This window comes from Capra hircus, chromosome 9, assembly GCF_001704415.2.
Source record: "Capra hircus breed San Clemente chromosome 9, ASM170441v1, whole genome shotgun sequence".
NCBI lineage: Eukaryota > Metazoa > Chordata > Mammalia > Artiodactyla > Bovidae > Capra > Capra hircus.
Genome location: NC_030816.1, coordinates 767,131 through 779,049, shown reverse-complemented (window position 1 = coordinate 779,049; position 11,919 = coordinate 767,131).

Sequence of the window (11,919 nt, the reverse complement as noted above, 5' to 3'; positions counted from 1 at the left end):
TTCTGGAATAGAGAGGACAGCAGTACTTTTCCCTGCCCCCAACTTCCTCTCCATAAAAGTCAAGATGGATTTGGGTGGCCTCAAGGCACTGAAGAACAAGACTGGACTAGAGTTAAAAGAAGAGCAGAGAGCAAAGAGATGGCAACAGAGGGAGGCCAGGGATGAATCAGGCGTCTTCTGTACTTTCGTGTCTCAGGGTGCAGCAGCTATGAAAATGAGCCTGGTGGACCTCCACCTACAGGAGCATCAGCAACTGAGGCCCCTGGGGCCTCACTCTGAAAACCGTTTCTGCATTTGTGCCAAGGCCACGCCTCCCATGGAGGACCTTCTGCCAGTGACCTGTTTATGGGTGACATGAGACTCCTATTTTGGCTGACTTTGACTTAAGAACTCCCCTAAGACTTTGCCAAAACCTCCTTACACCATGCAGAAGTCTAGGAGGCTGGCACCCAACCTGCTCTCCCTCTCTTTTCACATGAATCAGACCAGCATTTTCCATCTCCTTTCATACAGGCACTTCCCCCTGCCAATAAAACCCTTGCACATCTCATTCCATCTTGACTTCTTGAGGGACACACACTAACATACAAGGTACAAGCCTGAACCTGTCTGGACCTACACTTCATGGAGCCACTGTGTCCCAAGGATTAGATTAAACCTTGTATTGCTTGAAGAAATGACAGACTTACACAGTCCAACCTAACGACAGTGCAGAATGTTGACAGTGCTGAAACATTCCAATGTTTTCTGAGGCATAGCGTTTCCTTGAGCTTGAAACAGGGCTCTGCACTCCCGCTCTTGGGAGGGCTGGAGCTGGGGGCGTTGGTACAATCCCGGGGCTCTGAACAACTTTGCAGCTTCCCATCACCCATGTTTCCCTCAGGAAACAGTGTGGCTGCTCCTAATTAGCCTTACCCACTGCCCTGTCTTCTTTAGAGTCCCGTTCGCCATCATTTCTCACATGTAAGATGATGAATGTCAAATATTGCTCCTAATTCTGCTCCCTGGTGCAGCCCTTGGCTCAGGAATTGATAGAACTTTGACTCTGCAGGTACCAGTCAATTTTTGAGGAACTCAAGGTGCCTTAGTAAGTGGAGGAAGGAGCCTTCCTTTCCAGACTAGGCAGGCCAACATTCCAGAACACAGGGAACCCTGCCCCATCTTGGGTTTCCAGCACAGCCTACTGAGGTGGTTTCTACTTGGGAGTCATGTAGCCTCTAAGAGAGTCAGCATATTGAAATGAACTGAATCAGAGAAGAACTTTCTTCTGTTTCTCAGATCCCTGAAAAATAGATAGGGACCCAGGACCCATAGATGTGTAAAAGAAGAATAATGAGATCTTGGAAGGGAGTGTACTGGACTTGTTGCTCCGATTAGCCATGGTAAAGGACCACTCTGGCCTAATTATGACATGCAATTTGACCCTCAACCTCAATACCCCAGCTATACACAGTAAAAATGCTAATGTTGAGAATTTACCTTTAATGGAAAGTTAGTTTTCAGAATGATTATACCTAACTCAAATTGTAATTTAAACTATAGAGACTTCTTCTCAAAAATCTTTATTACTCTCTAAAATGAATTAGCAATATAACTTTTATTCTCAAATACAAGAAGTCTTGCTTGTTTCCCTAATAAAAGAAAAAAATTTTTCTTGTGAAAGAAAAAAATTAAATTTACACAATTAATTTGAAAACTTTAATATGAAAAATAATCTTCACTTACTGAGTACTTAGTGTATGCAAATATAGTTAGGAATTATTGGATACTTGAATTCTGCCACTGATATTGACCCAAAGCTGTGAAATGGATAAAGCAAAATCAGGTGCTTTTGCATACCATATTTTTTTCTATGCAATTTTAAAAATCCATAGTATAATATTTTATATTTCATTTTATGTAACCATTTCTCTGATAGTGTGGAAGTGTTAATCAAATCCAATTCTTTACAACCCCATGGACTACAGCCCACCAGGCTCCTCTATCCTTGGAATTCTCCAGGCAAGAATACAGGAGTGGGTAACCATTCCCTTCCCCAGGAGATCTTCCTGACCCAGGGATTGAACCTGGGTCTCCTGCATTGCACGCAGATTCTTTACTGTCTGAGCCACCAGGGAAGCCCAAAGATGCAGGGAGAAACTGCCTGGCGTGCATGTGTGCTAAGTGACTTCAGTCATATCTGACTCTTTGCCACCTTATGGACAGTAGCTGCTAGGCTCCTCCGTCCACTGGACTCTCCAGGCAAGAATACTGGGAGTGCCATGACCTCCTCCAGGGATCTTCCCCACCCAGGTATCAAACCCGCATCTCCTATGTCTCCTGCATTGACAGACGGGGTCTTTACCACTATCTCCACCTGGGTTGGAGCCTCTAGGGAAGACCAACCACTTCTTTAACTTATCATAAACATTTCATCAACATCTTATTTAACATCACACAACTTTCCATATACATATTATATATTTAACTCTTCCTTGTTTTTGGACTCTTAGATTGTTTTAACTTTTTTGCCTCAAACATATATGTGTGTGTTTGTTTAGATTTATTCCTAAGAGTAGAGTTATTAGATTTAAAGATTATTGCCTTATTATCTTTCAATTTCCTTTTCTATCAGCATTACTTGAACATTTCTATTGGACGCCTTGAATAATAATGATGGAAGATCACAGGATATTCTTAGCTGAAACATCTTTTCTGATATGAAGTAGAAAATGGTATCTCATTTATATTTGTATTCCCATATTAATAATATTTAACATTTTTCACCAAGTTTATTACAGAAGCTGTATCTTTAGTTTTTAATATAACATCAGAGTTCTTATTTTCAAACCCTCAAAAGTCATCTTGCAATCTTCTTGAATATTCTCAATTATTTACATGGACAGATTTTAAATAGAACTTTTAACCATTCCATATGTTACACAATTTATTTGCCTCAACATAAGTGCTGTCATGGATTTTTCATTAATAGATATATTTATATGAGCAGGTATATTTATATCTATATGTGTATATACCTTTAGCATCAATGAACATCAACAATCTAATCTTCAATCCCTGAAATCATTAGAATAACTGATACATATCAATTATAAGCTAATACATGACTAAATTCATTTTCTCTTTCAAATTACCATTACTCTCGTTACCTCTTATATTTGCCAATTTGCCATAAGAGTTTCTTACATAAGCATAGCTGACTATGTGGTAAAATTCCCCAATATTAAGAATTAATAGACCATTTGATTTAAATTGGTTTCTTAATCTTTTCTCCAAGATGCTGCATGTCCTTGCATAGAGAATTTGATACAGCATTTTTTTTAGATTAACTAACCCAATTCATTCTCTCCAGATCATGGATTGGAAGTTGGATGGAAAACTATAAATTAGTGTGGAAAAATAATCTTGCCAAATTTAATTTCCAATCATTCTCCATCAAAACTTTATCCTTTTGCTATTTCAAGATATTTATGTGACATTTTTTTAAGTTGTTAAAAGTTTATTCCTTTTAAAGTCTCAATGGACTTCTTGGTTGCCAAATCACTTTTTTTTTATTTTGATGAGTTGAACTAAAATGAATTAATAACACATGGAATCAATGTTCTCTAAAATATATGTGTTTTTTTTTAAGTTTGGATAAAGGGGGTGAGAAGAGGTGCTTGGCAGAATGTTTGGGTTTTTTAGTTAATCCAGAATTTTTGAAAAATCATTCCAGATGTTTGTTGAACCCACTGGTGCCCCTAAGTTTCACCCAAACCTGCCATAAACATAATTATAAACAGCAATAACTGAAATTAAGGCAGCATATAATGGATGCCGTAAGAATCAGAATTAACTCTACACTGAATTCACCACAGTTAATAGTGGATAGGGATGTGTTGTAAACACTATGGAAAAGCATAGTTTTACAGTGTGTCTTCCTAAAGAAAGCAGAAAAATAAAAACAGAAGTAGTCCACGTATGAAAATCTGATGGCATCCTGGCCTTTCACCCTAGCATTCAGAAGCTCTCATTATCTTGCCTTAAGGCAGAACAATAAATCTCCAATCAAGGATGTTTGGAAACTCGTGGGACACTTTTGGTTGTCACAATGACTGGGAAGAGCTACTGGCTATTACTACCCAGCAGCCAAGGATGACTAATATCCTGAAAGTCTCGTAAAACAAAGAACTGTCCACACAGCTAACTATGGCGCCTATCAGCCCACACAAATCCCAGCCAGCTTTCCTTTGTGTCTTTCTCCTACTGCTTCTTCACTTGTAATTATTTAATTATCTTCTTCAGTCATGACATTTACTATTTTCTTCCAAAAAGATTCTTGTCCGCCTCAAGTCTTTCCTCAAAGACCAACCTCCAAGGTGAATCTTCACCTTCTCTTCTCTTTTGATAGCCTCATTATTGCATATTTATTTCCCTGGTTACATCTACTACCAGGTAATTTGTGTGAGTCCCTCAGTTGTGTCCAACTCTTTGAGACCTTATGGACTGTAGCCCACCAGGTTCTTCTGTCCACAGGGTTCCCCAGGCAAGAATACTGAAGCCTGTTGCCATTTCCTTCTCCAGGGGATCTTCCCAACCTAGGGATCAAACCCAGGTCTCCTGAATAGGAAGCGTATTCTTTACTGTCTGAGCTATGGGGGAAGCCCAATTTGTATAAAGAGAAGTTGACTGATTAACTACTTCTGCTCTTTTTTTATCAACATGTTTGTGGTCATGTAGACTCAGCCATAACTGAACTTCCTAACTTAGCTTTATTAAGAGAACTTTGTCATGTGTATACATTTATATGGATATAAATATAGGCATAAACATATGTATTATATGTGCTTCTATAAAACACATAAAACATTGTCTTCTCATTTAAAGACGACACTGTTTGAGTCCTGTGATTAAAAGACTAGATGAGAATTTGACCTATTGGTTCTGTTCCTTAGATAATCTCCGTTTCTGGTAGTTTTACTATTTGCTTTAGTAAGCACAAAGTAGTGCTTACTATACTAAGGAACAGAAGTAAGGAATCATTACAAGCTTAAAGTGCAGCCAGGGAGAGTCAACTTGGAAAAATACAATCTAATACTTCTGGGGGGAAATAACCTCCTCAGACATTTCCTGGAAGATATAAACTGTGCATCTGGACTGCGGTAATGCCTCAAGATGACTCAGGAGGATTTCATCTCTCAAGACAGTGAGAACTGTATCCTATGCCTCAGAATAGCCCTTCACTGGTTTCATGTGAAAATCATTTAGGGACTCTGGTGTAAAATGAATGGCTTCTATTTTAATTTTGGTTGATATCACTTTGTGGTGATGTTTAATACAAGCAGGTTTGTCTTAAGAAATTTTGAATGCCTTGTTGCCATTGCTGGGGGCTTTCTGCTCTCTGGATGCCTGCCGAAGTGTCCCCTGCCCATTGGAGTGGTTGTACCAACAAGGACCCACCCAGTCCCTTGCAGCTTCAACCAACATATGGGCAGCCCTATAGTGGGCAAATCTCAGAGAGTCAAGGTTTAATCTTAGAATGCAAAGTGGAGGAAGGATGCACTCTGCAGACAAAGTTCAGTTCAGTTCAGTCATTCAGTCGTATACAACTCTTTGCGACCCCATGAATCGCAGCACGCCAGGCCTCCCTGTCCATCACTAACTCTCCGAGTTTACTCAGAGTCATGTCCATTGAGTCAGTGATGCCATCCAGCCATCTCATCCTCTGTTGTCCCCTTTTCCTCCTGCCCCCAATCCCTCCCAGCATCGGAGTCTTTCCCAATGAGTCAACTCTTCACATGAGGTGGCCAAAGTCTTCGAGTTTCAGTTTCAGCATCAGTCCTTCCAATGAACAACCAGGACTGATCTCCAACCAGAATGGACTGGTTGGATCTCCTTGCAGTCCAAGGGACTCTCAAGAGTCTTCTCCAACACCACAGTTCAAAAGCATCAATTCTTCAGCGCTCAGCTTTCTTCACAGTCCAGCTCTCACATCCATACATGACTATTGGAAAAATTTGTTGGCAAAGTAATGTCTCTGCTTTTGAATATGCCATCTAGGTTGGTCACAACTTTCCTTCCAAGGAGGAAGTGTCTTTTAATTTCATGGCTGCAATCACCATCTGCAGTGATTTTGGAGCCCCCAAAAATAAAGTCTGACACTGTTTCCATTGTTTCCCCATCTATTTCCCAGGAAGTGATGGGACCAGATGCCATGATCTTCGTTTTCTGAATGTTGAGCTTTAAGCCAACTTTTCCACTCTCCTCTTTCACTTTCATCAAGAGGCTTTTTAGCTCCTCTTCACTTTCTGCCATAAGGATGGTGCCATTTGCATATCTGAGGTTATTGATATTTCTCCCAGCAATCTTGATTCCAGCTTACGCTTCTTCTGGCCCAGCGTTTCTCATGATGTACTCTGCATATAAGTTAAACAAGCAAGGTGACAATATACAGCCTGATGTACTCCTTTTCCTATTTGGAACCAGTCTGTTGTTCCATGTCCAGTTCTAACTGTTGCATATAAGTTTCTCAAGAGGCAGGTTAGGTGGCCTGGTATTCCCATCTCTTTCAGAATTTTTCACAGTTTATTGTGATTCACACAGTCAAAGGTTTTGGCATAGTCAATAAAGCAGAAATAGATGTTTTTCTGGAGCTCTCTTGCCTTTTCCATGATCCTCCAGACAAAAGGAAGTTCTAATTTTACATTCTTTGTGTGAAATAAAGGCTGTCTGATAATATAACAATATTTACAGAAAAATTAATACTATTCTATGAAAGCAATACATTCAAATTGCTCTTTTTAAATAAGATATGCATAAAGATAACAAAATAGTCAAAAATTATCTCTACATACAGTTCTACTACATAGAAATCATCAGTTAATATTTCAGTGAACATTTGTCCATATTTTATATTTGTAGATATACACATACATGTTCCAAATGGTATTATAAAGCATAAATACTATCTTTCATATTGTTACTTAGTATATTATAGACATATTTCCATGCCAAACACAAAGACAATATAAGTCCCTAACCATTTTTAAAGCTACATGGAAGCTACTGCATGAACGTACATGATTAATAAATTGGTCTATTGTCTGACTTATAGACTGTTTTCCATAGTTCACTATTACATGCAACATTGCAATGAACACAATTATATATACATTTTGGAAATATTTCTGATCATTTATTTCCAAGTGATAAGTGGCTAGAAGCGGAATTACTTAATCTTATTAGAATAGAAAAATGGTTTTAATTTAAATTATCAAAATTTCCCCATCCCCAAAATACCATACCAGCTTTTTCTCCAATGTGAAACATCTTAAATTCTGGGTTTAAAGCAATTACTTTACATTCTTTTGAAATATAACCCATTTCTGATTTTGAAATTTACATGAATCTGCTCATTCAAATTGTTGTTTAAAATTGTGATGTTTAAACTGTGTTCTGATTTGTTCTCTCAAGGATTAAGGACCCAGAAGAGGAGGCGGGTGGGGATTGAGGGAAGTTCACTTTCCCTTTTTTAATAAACTAAGAAGGAGCTTCAGTTTTTATGGATTTATATAAGATTGCTTCTGGGCAAGATTTAATAAAAGATCTCAAAAAACTTTGGTTAAAAATATCTTCTCTTGCACTGCAGAGGAGAAAAAGTAGTTATCATTCTATATCACTCTCTGACAAGTAGCTCTCAAAAGAGTAACATTTCACCATGATTTTAGGGTACAAGAAAAATTGCTCTAAAATTGTCTGACTAGCAGACAGAGAAGAATATATATCATATGACATCGCTTATATGTGGAATCTAAAAAAAAAATGATACAAATGAACTTACTTACAAAACAGAAAGAGACTCACAGACTTAGAAAACCATGTTATGGTTGCTTGGGGGAAGGGATAGTTAGGGAGTTTGGGAAGGTCATGCACACACTGCTATATTCAAAATGGATAACCAAAAAGGACCTACTGTATAGCACAGAGAACTCTGCTCAATGTTTTGTGGCAGTCTGGATGGGAAGGAGTTTGGGGGATAATGGATACGTTTACATGTATGGCTGAGTCCCTTTGCTATTGACCTGAAGCTACCACAGCATTGCTAATCGGCTGTCTACCCCAATACAAAATGAAAAGCTTAAAGTTTTAGAAAAAAATGAACATCTACCATAATAACCCCCCAAAGATAAAATAAAGTTATCTGGTTGTATATTTGACCTGTCAGTCTGTATTAGGCTGTCATTTTTAGAGGTAAGTTGGAAATATCTAACTCAAGACAAAATAAAAAAGTAATCCATAATTAAATTGAATCAGGATATTAAGCCAAAAAGGAAAAACCCCTCCAGATTTATACACTAACCAAATGAGATGCATTTTGTCAATTCTCCTTAACAGTTTTTATAATGCTAACAAGATAATGGGAAATGTGACATTCAGTTGTTTCATTGCAAAAATATGAAAAATTCTATCATGGTGAAGCATTTGGAAGTATGTTTTACAGAGATCAAGTCAAAACCAAGACGAGGAGAGAACGATGCACTTGGTTTTCTCCATGTGCAGGAGTAGGAAGAAGCAGGCTGAGTGGCGAGGGCCGTGAGAGAACAGAAAGATGGAGAAAAGCAAGCAGAACTAAGCAAGCAGGAACCCAGGCCTTACATGAAGTCATACCTCAAGGTCTAATAGAAAATCAAAGGCCCAGAGTATCTGACGAAGCACCAGGAGCTGGAAGAGAAAAGCTTTCCCACCACTCAGTCTGCCATTGGCAGGAGAGTGGGAGACAGTCTCGGGAAGACTTAAGTGGCCACTCTGAGGCTGCAGGGAACCACATTTAACAACCCTAACAAACACCACTTCCTGTTCAAACTCTGCTTAATGTCTAGGACCATGAGGAATTGTTTGGAAAAGAAGAAAGTAGTCCCACTGCTGGAAAAGAAGGCATGAAACAAACAGCTCTGTAGATCTGGACTGTGAAAACAGCCCAAATGATATTTTATTTGGTTTCAACCATGGAACATTCAACATAACACAAAACATAATGTGATCCTGTAACTTAACATAACACAGCGTAGAACCAAACCTCCTATGTTTGCCAAATCAACCCTCAGTTAGTAAACTTATTCAAAAATCAACGGAGAAGAAAACACAAATCTGGCTCTGTGTCTGCCATTCCTCACCCTCTCCGGATTCTAATTTTCTCATCTATTAAACTGGGGAGTTGGACATCTAAGGAATCTTCCAATTCCATAATTGTCTAATGCAGTAATTCCTAGAATTATTCAAATAAAGTAAAGCTAGAAATGTTTTCTTTTTTTTTTTCCTCATCAAATTACATTAAGCCCCACAAAAGGAAACGTGTTTCCCCTATAGCTTCTGGAACTAGAATTTGTCCCAACCCCATCTCCCCATCTCAGACTCAGCCACCAGCAGCTGCCAAGGCTGCAGAAAGTGGCCCGGTTCCAAGGGGCTCTTTTCCTTCAAGCACAGGAGTAAGAAAATTGCAGAGCATCTGGAGAGTCTGGTTAATGTTGCAGTCACTTCCCAGGGTCTCCCACAGCTTCCTCACAGCGGCTCATGATAGCAACAGAATAAGCGTCAGGGGAATTTGCCCCGTCACGTCCTGGACTTCACCTGCTCTGCTGGGGTGACTGGGAAATGTTTGCTTCAGGGTTTAAGCGGCAGGTGACAGGTGGTGATGCTGTTTACCACATCTCCACCTTTTAGCAGCTAAAAAAGAATTTTTTCCATGTTTAAGCCTAATCTAGGAAGAAATGTTTAACACTAGCACTTCCGTTAAGAAATCAGCACATATTTGGTCTGCAGTCAAACTGTAAGCATGCCCATCCAGCCTGAAACCATGCACTCCACGTGCTTGGGGACGTGTCACATTTAGTCAAGCCAGTCTCTTATAATCTTTATGCAAACTATTGAAAAGCTCCATTTCACTGAAAATTAAATGTCAGAATGGTTCAGTTGTTGTGTAATTAAAGGAGTCAAAAAGCAAGACATTGGAGTGTTTGAGAAACACCTTTGACTGGTTTGTGAAGAAGTTAGATCAACAGTGCCCCAAAAGTGATTTAAAGGACTTTAAATCTATCCAGGAAAATGAACAGGAGCCTCAGTTATATCCAGAAAGTGCTTCCTACTGACTTTCTCCTTATTTCTGCATTAATGGCTGGCTATTAATGCATGAAATCATTTCTCAGCAAGATTAGGAAGCAGGTGACATTTTTAAATAGCCTTCCTCTACCCTCTTTTACTGGGTGGGTTCCCTTTGCTTTCTATTCCAGACTCTACTCATGACATATCTTATGCCCTCTCATTTATATAAAGCAAAAGAAAGTATTTTATCAACTTACTCACAGAGAGGTAGAAATGACAAATGAAGGGCAAGTGTTTCTCTCTCTGTTCCTTGTCTCTTAATAGGAACGAAACCCTAATGAAGGGGATGGGGAGGGTAAAACGGTAGCCAAAAAAAAGAGATTTGGGGAGAAGAGTACACTTTGGAGAGTCTACAAATGATAGTTATAGAAATAATAGCCTACCTCTCCTAAGTACAAAATGCTCTTGTTTACTGTGTTAATAATGTTTTCCTTTCATCAGCGTACTAGAAAAATAGGTGATAGTGACAGAACTGACCTTAAAGATTAAAGCAGTGGGAGAAATAGTTGCAAATGATATGACCTCTGGCAGATTCTTCACCATCTGAGCCACCAGGGAATCCCTATGAGGGGTTACTGTAAAAAATATCTAAACAATACAACTTCACATTCAAAAATTAAACAACCCAGTTAAAAATGGCCAACAGGCACATGAAAAGATGCTCAACATCCTTAATCATCAGAGAAATGCAAATTAAAACCACAATGAGATGTCACCTCACACCGGCCAGAATGGCTGTCATCAAAAAAAACAAGCAACAAATGCTCGTCAGGATCTGGAGAAAAGGGAACCCTCATACATGCATACACTTTCAGTGGGAAGGTAAATTGGTGCAGCCCCGAAGGAGAACAGTTTGCAGATTTCTCAAAAACCTAAAAACAGAGCTACTGTATGTCCCAGCAGTTCCGCTCCTGTGTATATATCTGAACAAAAAGAACATACTGACTTGGAAACACCGTTTGTTGTTATTCACTCACTAAGTGATGCCCGACTCTGTGCGACACCATGGACTACAGCACTCCAGGCTCCCCTGTCCTTCACTGTCTCCCAGATTCATGCCCACTGAGTTGGTGATGCTATCTAACCATTTCATCCTGTGCCACTCCCTTCTCCTTTTGCCTTTAATCTTTCCAGAATCAAGGTCTTTTCCAATAAGTCAGCTCTTTGCATCGGGTGGCCAAAGCACTGGAGCTTCAGCTTCAGCATCAGGCTTTCCAATGAATGTTTAGGGTTGATTTCCTTCCGCATTGACTGGTTTGATCTCCTTGCAGTCCAAGGGACTCTCAAGAGTCTTCTCCAACACCACAGTTCAAAAACATTAATTCTCTGGTGCTTGGCCTTTTTTATGGTACAACTCTCACATCTGTACATGACCACTGGAAAAATCATAGCTTTGACTACATGGACAAAGTGATGTCTCTGCTTTTTAATACATTATCTAGGTTTGTCATTGATGTCACCATCTGCAGTGATGGTACTTGCAGCCCAAGAAAATGAATTCTGTCACTGTTTCAACTTATTCCTTTTCTATTTGTCATTAAGTGATGGGATGAGATGCCAGGATCTTAGTTTTGTTTTTTTTTAATGTTGAGTTCTAAGCCAGCTTCTTCACTCTCCTCTTTCACCTATACACCCAATGTTCATAACAGCATTATTTATAATTGCCAAGATATGGAAGTGACCTAAGTGCCTAACAGATGGATAAAGAAGGTGGAATACTAGTCAGCCATAAAAAAGAAAAAGTTTTTCCGTTTGCAACAATATGGATAAACTTGGATAGTA